The following is an 11,947-nucleotide window of genomic DNA, read 5'->3' on the forward strand; positions in this document are numbered from 1 at the left end:
TGCTTACCACAGCGTAGCTGCTATCTGAAAGCCAACTTTTAATCTGTTGTTTGGAAGGTGCTTTGTATTAAAGGCTGCTTGAAAACAGTACATGTGTCTATTTTTCATGATGTATCCATAAAGCTCAATTTAGTCACATAATTAAATTGTCAAACAGATTCATTAAGTTGGTTTTAGACAGAGAAATTGATAGTAAACATAATGGGAAAAGTAGAAGTTTACTTTAATTATTGGTCATTAAAATAATTATGTCTCGTATTTGTCCTTGAAGAAATGTTTCACATCTGATGCCATATTGTTTCATCATAGTAGCTCTGTGAAGTAGTTAGGAAGCTGATATGATCTTCATTTGACTAAAAAGGCAAATTAAGTTGTGGGGAAATGAACTGACTTAATGGAGGACAAGCAGGTCTTTAGAATAACAGGCAGAACTAGACCTTAGACTTCCACTCCTTTCTAGTGACCTTTCAGATGACCACACGTTTCAGAGAAGGTCGTTGCTAAATCCTTAAAAGTCTCAAGTGAGACATTGTTTATTTATATATTTATGTATTATAACTCTGTTTCAAACTAGGATAACTGACTCATTCTATAATAAACTGTCCAATGGCTATAGATCATGTATGATGTAGATGTCCTTTAAGAGGACTTGAACTATAGCAATGATACACATATCATTTAAAATCATCTGTCATGTGAAGAAAGTAATAGGCCTCAATTAAATAAAAGAGATAGAAAATGGAAAAAATTAAAGGGGTTTTTCAAATAGAATTTTAGCGATTTTTTCAAGCTATCATTCCCATGTGTCAAGTTATATCCCTAAGATACAATTTATTATTAATAATTTATGGAGGACCAAGAGTGTTATCGTTTAATAAGGTGTTTATTTTTGTGGACAAGCATGGCATAATTGGGAAAACCTATAATAATAAACTCTTTATAGTGATCATGCAAATCAGAGATAATTATATGGTCCAGAAATATATCTTCTTTCATGGTATGCAAATATAGGCTTGTTTCATATTTTGCAGTAGACATCTGTTAATTTCTACTCTTTGTTAATAGGGTCCTGGAGAAGTAGTCCTTTGACTTTCAGGACATCATAAACAGAAGAAGGCATTAGAAATTTTTTCAAGAGAAATTGCACAAGCAGGGCCTGCCTGGAATGGGTAAATATGCATATTTTTACAGTTAAAATATGTACATATATTTTACAGGTATAGCTGTAAGAACCTCTTACTTTCTTATCACTGACATCAATTATAATATTCATTATTTGACCCTTCTGAACTTGGCAGTGTATGCCAATGGTCAAGCCATATTCATAGCCCTTTTGCCTTTGAAAACCTTTAAACATTTGTTGCGTATATGCCCTTTCTCATAATACTTAAAGTTTATCAAAAATTTTAAAACATCTTGACGTTAAGTATGGGCATATATATTTGCCCATTATGTGTATGCCAAATGATGGATTTAGGTTATAGTCCCAAACAAAGCAACCTGGTAAAGTTCATTTTGGGTTTGCTCTGCCGAAGCAGCACACCCATCCTGTGTCCCATTTCCCCCACATCAGGATCCCATTTCCCCAGAAAACGGTCTCTTCTTTCTTAGTACCCTCTGAACAGGTCTCAGGGCGACCTGTGCCATGCTACCTCCAAGCATACAGGATTTCTTTCTTCCCTTGCTCTTGCTCTCCTCTCACAAGTGAAATAGACCTGCTGTGACCACAGGACCAGGTTTCTCAAGGCTTCAGTTTTGCTAATGCAATGAGCTCATTCATTCATTGGCACATTACATTTGAAAGGCTTTGAATTCCTACATTTTGCATATGGAGAAATTGAGGCGCAGAGAGGTGAAGTGGGTAACATGAGAGAAAATAAGAACCTTCCTTTGGCTTCCAAGAAGAGAAGTAAAATTTTCTAGAAATGTTAGTGTCGTGAGGAAAAGTTCTGTTCTATTTTATTTCCACTTCTTTCCTCATTCTCTACCAATGTTTAAAAATGGAGGGGGAAATGAATTTTGACTAGGCAAGACTTACATTTTAAAATTAAAACAAAGCAAAAATCAGTAAGTGGGACTACATTAAACTAAAAAGCTTCTGCACAGGAAAGGAAATGATCAACAAAATGAGAAGGCAATCTATGGAATGGGGGAAGTTATTTGCAAGTCATATTTCTGATAAGGGGGTAATATTCAAAATATATAAGGAACTTGTACAACTCAATAAAAAAAAACAGTGCAATTAAAAAATGGGCAGAGGACTTGAATAGACATTTTCCAAAGATGACATATAAATGGCCAATAAATACATGAAAAGGTGCTCAATATCACTAACATGAGAGAAATACAAATCAAAACCACAATGAGGTATTATCCCACACCTGTTAGAATGGGTATTATCAAAAAGACAGGAGATAACAAATGATACAGAAAAAAAGGGAATCCTTGTGCACTGTTGCACAAGGGAATGTATATTGTTGCAGCCACTCTAGAAAACAGTACGGAGGTTCTTCAACAAATTAAAACCAGAACTACCATATGATCCAGCAATGCCACTTCTAGCTATATATTCCAAAATGAAATCCCTATCTCAAAGAGATATATGCACCCTCCCATGCTCATTGCAGCATTATTTACAATAGCCATGGCATGGAAACCATCTAAGTGTCCATCAACAGATGAATAGATGAAGAAAATGTGGTTGGTATATATACAGAATGGAGTATTATTCGGCCATAAAAAAGGAAATCCTGTCATTTGCAACATCGTGAATGGACCTTGAGGGCATTATTAGTGAAATAATTCAGATTGAGACAGACAAATACTAAATGGTTTCATTTATATGTGAAATCTAAAAACACTGAACTTCTAGAAACAGAGACTAAAATGAAGACTGTCAGGGGCTGAGGTGTGAGGGAAATGGGGAGATGTTGGCCAAAGGGCACAAACTTTCAGCTATGGTACGAGTAAGTTCCAGGGATCTAACATACAACATGGTGACTATAGTTAACAATACTGTATTGTATACTCCAAAATGGCTATGAGGGTAGAACCTTAAGATTCTCGCCACCGTAACAACAACAAAATGGTAATTATGTGAAATGAAAGATGTGCTAACTAACCTTATTGTGGTAAGCGCTTCACAATATAGACATAAATCATCATATTATCCACCTTAAATTTATACAATGTTGTATGTCAGTTCCATTTCAATAAAGCTGGAAAAAATTAAAACAAGAAACACGTTATGGAAATGGAGGCAACCAAAAACCATTTCGAAGTGGTATGAACTTTGGGAAGGAGTTTAGGAATTCTGGGGATTGCTCTTAAATGTCCTCATTCTACATCCTTTTTTTTTTTTTCTCTTCTAGTGGAAAGTAGGGCACACGATAGTCTATTTTTCCGAGGCACAACATGGGGACAGGTCGACAAAATTTTACGTCATGCCTATTAAGAGTTTCCAGCTTTCCGCTTTCAGTATCTGTGCCTTCACTGCTCAAAGCCCACCTTCAGCAACCCAGTTCCACATCTGAGATTGCAGCACGCCATTTCAAGGTACCAAATTCTGTTTAGGTGAAGCTTCTTGGTCTCAAACAGAATTCTAGCTAGTTTAAGTGGAAAGAGATTTATTGAAGGATATTAGTGGCTCCCAGAATCTTGCGAGAGCCATAGAACCCAGTTTTGGGTCTCACTCAGTCAAAAACAAAACAAAACAATCAGGCAAAAAACAGTGGTTTCAAACGATGCATGAATGGGTAAAAAAGATATGATATATATATTATTATTAATATGTTCTATATTATTATATATTAATATATTATATTAATTAATTAATTTATATATTATGTATTAATATACAATACATTATATTCATTAATATATTAATACATTATATTATATTAATTAATATATTGCATATTATTAATTATGCATACATGTATATATGTATATATATATATATGTATATATAATGGAATAATAGCCATAAAAAAGAATGAAATCTTGCCATACATGACAACATGGGTGGGCCGTGAGGGTATTATGCTAAGTGAAATAAGCCAGACAAAGACAAATAGCATACGATTTCACTTATATGTGGGATCTAAAAACCAAACAAATGAAGAAACAAACAACAAAAGAGAGAAACAGACTTATAAATACAGAGAACAAACTGGTGGTTGTTGACAAAGGGGAAGGGGTGGGGGATGATAACGGGTGAGGGCGATGAAGAGTTACAAATATAGTTATAAAATAAATAAGTTACAGGAATGCAAAGTACAGCATAGGGAAGGTTGTAATACACTTATCATGGTGAGCATTTCATAATGTATCTGATTGTTGAATAACTGCTGTACCCTTGAAACTAATTTAATACGATATGTCAGCTACACTTCAACTAAAAAGAAAAAAGAAAAACAGTGGTTGTAGGGAGCCTGTAGGGCACCGGGCAGGTAGGACACTAAGTGGCAGTGAGCCTACTTCATTGTCTCAGAGGAACCGCTTGGCCACACCACTGTGCTCTCCAGAAGAGACAAGCTCCTGGCATGCAGCGGCCACCTGTCGTTGCTCATTTCTCATCCAAGTCCTGGCTAGATGCCTCTGCCTGCCAGGAACTCAGGCCACCTGCCTGCACCCAACTGCAAGAAGACTGGGGAATGTTGGTGTCAAAATGAGAGAGAACGAGCCAACCTGCAGAATCTGCCACCGTTTTCTGCGTCCTTACAAATTCATTGTGAGAATTCAGGCAAGGTATTTAACCTCTCTACTAATCCATCTTCCTAATACTTAACATGAGGATTTTGGACGCCATGAATTCCAAGAATCCTTACAGTAATACAAATCTGTCCCTGAACTAGTTAGAACTCTGGCTTCTAGTGATAGAACCTTACATGAACTAGTCAAAGTCAGTCCATGATATTTGTTGACTCTTATAACCTAGATGTGAGAAGAGTAAGGGTGCAGTTAGCTTTAGGGGTGTCCAGCTCCTCTGGCCTCTCACTTGCTCCCCTTTCTGTGTCTTTATGTTATTCTATGAAGACCAGTTTCTTTGGGAAGCTGGAAAAGCAGCCAAGGCTTGTATCCAAACTATCCTGAAATCATAAAGGAAAAGAATTCTTCTCTCCCAGAATCAGTTTCTAAAGTTCCGAAGGCCTTTTTAATTAGCCACGCTTGGTTTGTATGCCGACTCCTGTGGCCAGAGGAGTGGAGTCTTTAACCAGAGAAGACACCTCACACAGGTATGGCCATCAGATAATTTGTTCTGAGGCAATCAGGCACCCAGTGTGACCAGGGCAGAGTCTAAGAGCTGGTGTGCCACAATTTGTGATGTGGGATTTATTCATTTGTTTTCATTTCAGATACTCCAAATGAAATAAAATTCAATTATTTTTGTGAATCTCCATGTTGTGTGGGGCTTGATAAGAGATATGAGCACCACATATGATTCAGAATCTGCATTCAGGGAACTTAAAATTTAATGGTAGAGATCAAAACAAATAGAGGCACATGAAGTCCTGACGGTAAAGAAACAATATAATGGCTTTAGGGAAAGATCTGAATCCTAAAGCAGATGAATATGGAACTTGAAGGTCATATGGAAAATAGTTTTGCCAGCCATTTTGACCCAAATCATATTCCCAAGCCAAATACAATTGGTATTTGTATATTAAGATCATCCGATCGTATGATCAAAACTTCATTGGTGAAAAAGAAATGTATATTTTTTCTTGAACTTTTGGCCTTTATCTTTTTTTCTTGGATGTTGTCTATGTTGGTATGTAGACAGCCTTTTCTTTTGGAAAGTCACAGAATTGTACCGAAATATATTTTGCCTTTAGCAATAAATGTGATAGTATGGTTCTTTGGTCTTGTGTTTTCTGAACATAGCTTGTATAAAAGAAAAAAAAAAAAAAACACCTATTTTGTCCCTAGACTCAAGGAATAGGTAGCTCTCTCTAAAATTTATCTGGACTGAATTTTGCATGTTAAATTGTATTATGTTGACAATTAGATTGTTGGAAAAGTGTGAAAAGTTGCAGTCAGTCTGTGTTTTGGTTCATCATACAAATGAACTTCTTGGTTTTATAATCTGAAGCACATGCATATTAAGTAGATAAAATTAATTGCAGTAAATCCTGGCAATAATCCGGATGTTTCAATAATGTCACATTGTTAATTCTGAGTTTACTTGTAACACTGTTGCATAAGGGTCTTACTTTTACATTTTTAGTTTGGTTGGCCCCTGCTTCTCTGATCATTAATTGCATTGATTAGATTTCATGTAATCAGATTGTATACTTCGATGTCATGTCAAACTTTTTTGAATGCATTTTGCACCCTTTTCACTATGGGCAATCTATATAGATTTAGGTAGTGGTTTATATATATTCTGTTTATTTCTTTCTTGGAATTTTTATTGTAATAGGCAATAACCAATTTGTATGCTTTAGTGATGACCGAGGATCCCTCCTTGCTTTTAGAGTGGATATATCCATCCCAATAATATTTTTAGCGATTACCAAAATCATTTTAATGACTGTTTACTCCAGCATTTATGTCCCTTTTTCATTGTAGGGTAAATGGTCCTTAAAACTAAATGGGAATCTTTAACATTCCAGGGATTTAACCCACAATTTTTGATGAACACCAGTGCTCTAAAAAGAATTGCTGTCTTGGTGTAAATAAAAATCAGAATCCTGGCATTACAATCTAATTGAGAAATCTGGAGAGACAAGTTATTAGAGATCAAATGTGCCCTCATGGAGCAAAAGAAAACAAAAACAATGGCAGTGAGGAGTTGGGGCACCTGGGTGGCTCATTCGGTCAAGCATCTCACTCTTGGCTTCAGCTCAGGTCATGATCTCAGGGTTCATGAGTCCGAGCCCTGAATCAGACTCCATGCTGACAGTACAGAGTCTGCTTGGGATTCTCTCCCTCCCTCCCTCTTTGCCCCTCCCCTGCTCATGTGAGCTCTCTCTCTCTCTCTCTCTCTCTCTTTCTCAAAATAAATAAGCTTAAGAAAGAACAAAAACAATGATAGTGAGGGGTATAGGATGTTGTGGAAAAATACAGCAGGAGCACCCAACCCAGTCTAAGCATATCAGAGCAGTGGCAACTTAAACTGAGAATCAAAAGATTCCTAGGAGTGATACTTAGCCTTGTGAAAAAAATTCTAATCAGAGGAAACAGCATGCGTGAAAGTCCAGAGGTGAAAGAGAGGTTGTCAGTTCTGGAAAAACTAAAGTTCTCTTCAGCTGCAGCACAGACATGGGGTCAGCTCGGGGAAGAGGGGTTAGGAAACCGATGCCAGGAGAGGCCTAATGTGGGATAAGATTAGCAAGACTAAGCAGAATGGGCGGATCACAGACCTCTATGAGGCTGAATTCCCAGGACTTACTGTTTAACTAGATTTGAGAAACAAGGAGAGAAGGACGTGAAAGATCATTCTGGGTTGGACCCTGGGTGGATGGTGGTGCCACTCACAGAGGAGGACCCTGGGGCAAGAAGCAGGTTTGGGGGAGTCTGTGGGACTTTTCAAGACATCTAGGCTGCCAAGGAGATACCAAGGAGGCATCAGTGTGTGTGTGTGTGTGTGTGTGTGTGTGTGTGTGTGTGTGTGTATATATATATATATATATATATATTTCATATCAATGTGCAGGGGATTTGCAAATGACTATCCTTTAAGATAAGCTTACAGAGATCTCCCAGAAGAGGCAATAAAAACTAGAACAGAATGCTTTTAAAAATTCAAGGAAAGAAAGTATTTCCAAAAGGATTGAATGGTCATGGTGTCAAATGCTATACGGAGGTCAAGTAAGATAAAAACTGAAAAATTCCCATTGGATTTTGCAATGAGGGTGCTGTTGGTGACCTTGGCACAAACACAGTCAAGCCGGGGACGAAGCCAGATGCCCCGAGTTGAGGAATGAATAGGAAAGAAGGAAGTGGGAGATAGTGAGTGTAGACAGCTCTTTTAAGAAGAATGTTAGTGAAAGGGAGGGTAAAGATAAGGCAGTCACTAGAGGAAGATGGGAGGCTGGGGGACACTTTAATTTTTCATTTAATATGGAGAGACTTGAGCGTGTTAGACACTGACGATGTAGAACAATTAGTGGAGAGAGAAACGTTGAAGGTACTGAAGGGGGGTGCAATCAATAGAGAGAGGTCTCTGGGAAGGTGGAAGAAGAAGATGGGATGCACAGTACTGGATAAGGGGTCTCTTTTTAAAAGAGGTGGGCTCATTTTCCATTCAGGCAACAGAACCTCAGCTGCTGATAGTGCCTCACTCAAGCAGAGGTTTATGTTTTCTCACGTGAGAATCGGTTTGAGGTGCACAACACGGGCATGGCTTCTGTGTCAATGGTGTCAGCACTGAGGGCTTGACATCACCTTATTCATCTTGGCCTTTTCCTCTAGGGCTGTGATCAAGGCCAGACAAGAGTGGGCAGAGGCGATGTTGGCTGCACCTGGTCCTTTAGTCAGGAAGTGTTGCCAGAAGTTTCTGGGAGTCTTCTGCTTATGTCTGATTGGCCAGCACTGTGGGGGAGGCTGATAAAATTTTCTTATCCTCCTGGTTGGAGAAGTCAAGGGACGCAGGACTTGGGAGTGGCAGTTGGACCAGCCAAGTGGCAGTGTCTACCACAGAGCAAATGCAGATTTTGTTGTTGGGTAGCATGCAGGTGAAGGGCTTCCTATCTGAATTTCTGTTTTCTTTGAAGTTGGAAATAAATCCATCTGCTAGGAGAGTAATAGAACAGGTGAAGGTGGTGAAAATCGGAAATGCCCCTTTGGACAAGTGGAGAAACTGGGGACTGATGAAAGTCAGTGATTGATTTCAGAGCAACACCGAGATTCGATTCAGATTAGAGACCATGGATTCGTGGGACACAAGACTAGAGGAAGGTGTGGCTGCTCAAGAACTATTCAGTGTGTGACCACGGGGCAATGGAAATGTTATGTGTCACTGTTTAGTACACTTTTGATGCATATAAAATGATTGTCCCGTTTAATCATTTTTACTTTGAGGGGCTTTTCAAATGTTTATTTTTGAGACGGTGGGGAGGGACAAAGAGAGAGGGAGATAGAGAATCCAAGAAGGCTCTGCCCTGTCACCACAGAGCCCGATGTGGGGCTCGAACTCATGAACCATGAGATCGTGACCAGAGCTAAAGCCGGACGCTTAAACGACTGAGACATCCAGGTGCTCTGAGTTGTTTATATGAAATTCGTATAGTTTTCTTTTTAAAAATTCTTTATTCATTCTGTAAAAGCCATCACTTAACATGTTTTAGGTATCTCATATATTTCTGTGGAATATTTTTCCATAGCTTTTCATTTTGAAAATTTTTGAATCTATAGAAAAATTGAAAGAGTTGTAAAATGAACATCCTTATGCCATTCACGGACACTCACTAATTAACATTTTCCCACGTTTTCGGTCTTTTTCTTTTTTTCTGTTTCTCTTTGTCTCTTTCTCTCTCTCTACACAAACACACACACTTTTTTTCCCTGAGCCCCTTTGAAACTTTGAGTTGTAGACAATAAGACACTTCAGCTCTAAATACTTCAGCATGTATCTCCTGGTAATTGGGACATTCTCCTACGTAACCACAACAGCATAATTTTTTGCCTCTTGGAGAATTGTTAATATCATCAACTAGTCTTCAGTATGTTTTTATTTCCCACTTGTCCCCCAAAATGCCTTTCCACCCAGTCTGAAAACTATATATTTATTTTTAATTAATTTAAGAGGTTCTGAAGTGCCCTTTAGCAGTAGGCTTAATGTTGAAATTTTGTTGCCATTTGAAAGAGGCCAACTTAGGGGACTTAGGGCACAAAAACATTAAGGAGCCCATACTCAAAATGATCTTTAATCTCAGTTTTAAATACTATTGAAAGCTATATTTATATTTCCAGCCACAACTCCTTTTTCAGCTAGTAAATTCCTGTGTTCACCTGCCTACTCAACATTTCCTCTTGGATGCCCCATTAGTAACTCAGACCTGCCTTGTTAAAAACCAGGTTCCTGAATCTCACACACTCCCCAAACCTGTGCCTCTTAATAGTCTCCTCCCCTCAGTTGGGCAAATCTATTTTTCTAGTTGCTAAGGCCAAAACCCTTAGAGTCAGCCCTGACTCCTCTCTTTCATAAGCCACATCTGACCTAGAGACAATTTCACTGACTCCAGATTCAATTCAAAATTGAAGGAAAGACATCGCTGACGATGTTTTATAATGGAATCCTGTCCATTATGAATTTTTTTTGTGTGAACCTAAAAAATGATTTGTCATCTTGGTATATTAGTATTTTTATTGAAAATACAGCAGGAAGCATTAATGGCGACTGTTGATATTCCCAACATTCTGTGCTTTCCCCGATTGTAGCCTATTCAAGCCAGAGCAAAAAAGAGATAATTAGATTATGTTACTCTGTGATCTTTTCCAATTCTAATATTCTGTGATTAAATCGTGCCAATGAGTAAAGTGCTTTTAGAGAAATCAGATTATTCACATTTAGGAAAAAGTAAGTGGTGCTTTTTGTTTGCTACTACTAGTTTCCTTCTTAACGAAAGTGCATGTAGGAAGTATTAATCCTCTTTAAGCCTCCGAAAGAGCCCTATCAGTGCTACTTCCAGGTCTGACCACAGTTTACCATGTCCGGTGCTAAACTCCAACCTAAATCACTGTCCTCTCTGCCTTACATCGTTGCAAAAGCCTTCTAACTTCCCAGAGTCACAGTTCTTTGCAATGCTCTGCATCTTGTCTCCACGTAGCAACCAGTGTGATCTTGCCATGGCGGTTTCCCACTGCCATTAGACCAGAATAGAAGCTCCTTCCATGGCCACAGAGCCTCACCTGTGGCACCCGTCCATCCCACTGACCTCACCTTCTACCTCTCAGCCCTCATTCACGGCTTTTTTTCTGCTCCTTGAGCTTGACAAGCCCAGACCTCTCGTTTATACTGCTCTATCTTGACGTCTTTCCTGGAAAGCTCTATCCTGACATCTTCTGATAAGTTAGGTATCAGCTCAGATGGGACCTTCCCAGAGAGGTCTGTCTTTATCACCACAAATGAAATAGCACCTGCCCTAGTTGTTCTCCAGTCTGTTACTCTACTTCTTTGTATCATTAAAACTTACCACTATGGGGTGCCTGGGTGGCTCAGTTGGTTGAGCGTTTGACTTCAGCTGACGTCATGATCTCACGGTTCATGAGTTTGAGCCCTGTGGCGGGCTCTGTGCTGACAGCTCAGAGCCTGGAACCTGTTACGGATTCTGTGTCTCCCTCTCTTTCTGCCCTCTCCTGCTCATGCTCTGTCTCTGTCTCTCAAAAATAAATAAACATTAAAAAAAATAAAAAACAAACAAACAAACTTATCACTACCTGCAATTATACTATTTATTTATCATGCCTGTACTGACTCTCTCATGTAAAATTAAGCTCTGAGGTCTGGTTATTGTTACCATTCAGACCAACTTGCCGGCACTAAGAGTAGCCTAGCTCATGTAACTGGCACAGTATCTTTAAGTGCAATAAATGGATGAATGAATTAGGTGAAAATGACAACAAAAACAAAAATTACAAGACTGTATCACTCCAAAGGGCTAAACTTCACTTACAGGGAACCCAGTGGATATCTTCAAATCCTTTTCCTCATTTGTCATGAGTTGAATGTATAATTCTAAGCACTTATTCTTCAATATGTCAGTTAACTCTTGGAATAAAATAGTTCCATACAATTCCTTATCCTGATGCACATTAGCAAAAATTTTATAAGGTGAGAGTAAAAAGTCTAGAAAAAGCCTGAAAATAGATAATGGCCAAATATATATACATATGTGTGTGTGTGTGTGTGTGTGTGTGTGCATGTGTATACACATACATACACATATATATACACATATATGTATATATGTGTGTATATATATGTGTATGTATATATATA

The 11,947-nt window shown here is 38.4% G+C and overlaps 1 long non-coding RNA gene across 6 annotated transcripts in view; it reads left to right on the forward strand.

The window, feature by feature from the left end:
* LOC125923788 (uncharacterized) overlaps positions 1-11,947 on the forward strand; it is an 85,909-nt gene that overhangs the window by 18,603 nt on the left and 55,359 nt on the right. For all 6 annotated transcript variants that reach the window (XR_007458158.1, XR_007458156.1, XR_007458159.1 and 3 more), the window contains 2 exons: positions 1,066-1,169; positions 3,372-3,555. This is a non-coding gene — a long non-coding RNA (uncharacterized LOC125923788). The remainder of the gene's footprint in view (positions 1-1,065; positions 1,170-3,371; positions 3,556-11,947) is intronic.

Source organism: Panthera uncia, chromosome B1 (genome assembly GCF_023721935.1).
Source record: "Panthera uncia isolate 11264 chromosome B1, Puncia_PCG_1.0, whole genome shotgun sequence".
Lineage (NCBI taxonomy): Eukaryota > Metazoa > Chordata > Mammalia > Carnivora > Felidae > Panthera > Panthera uncia.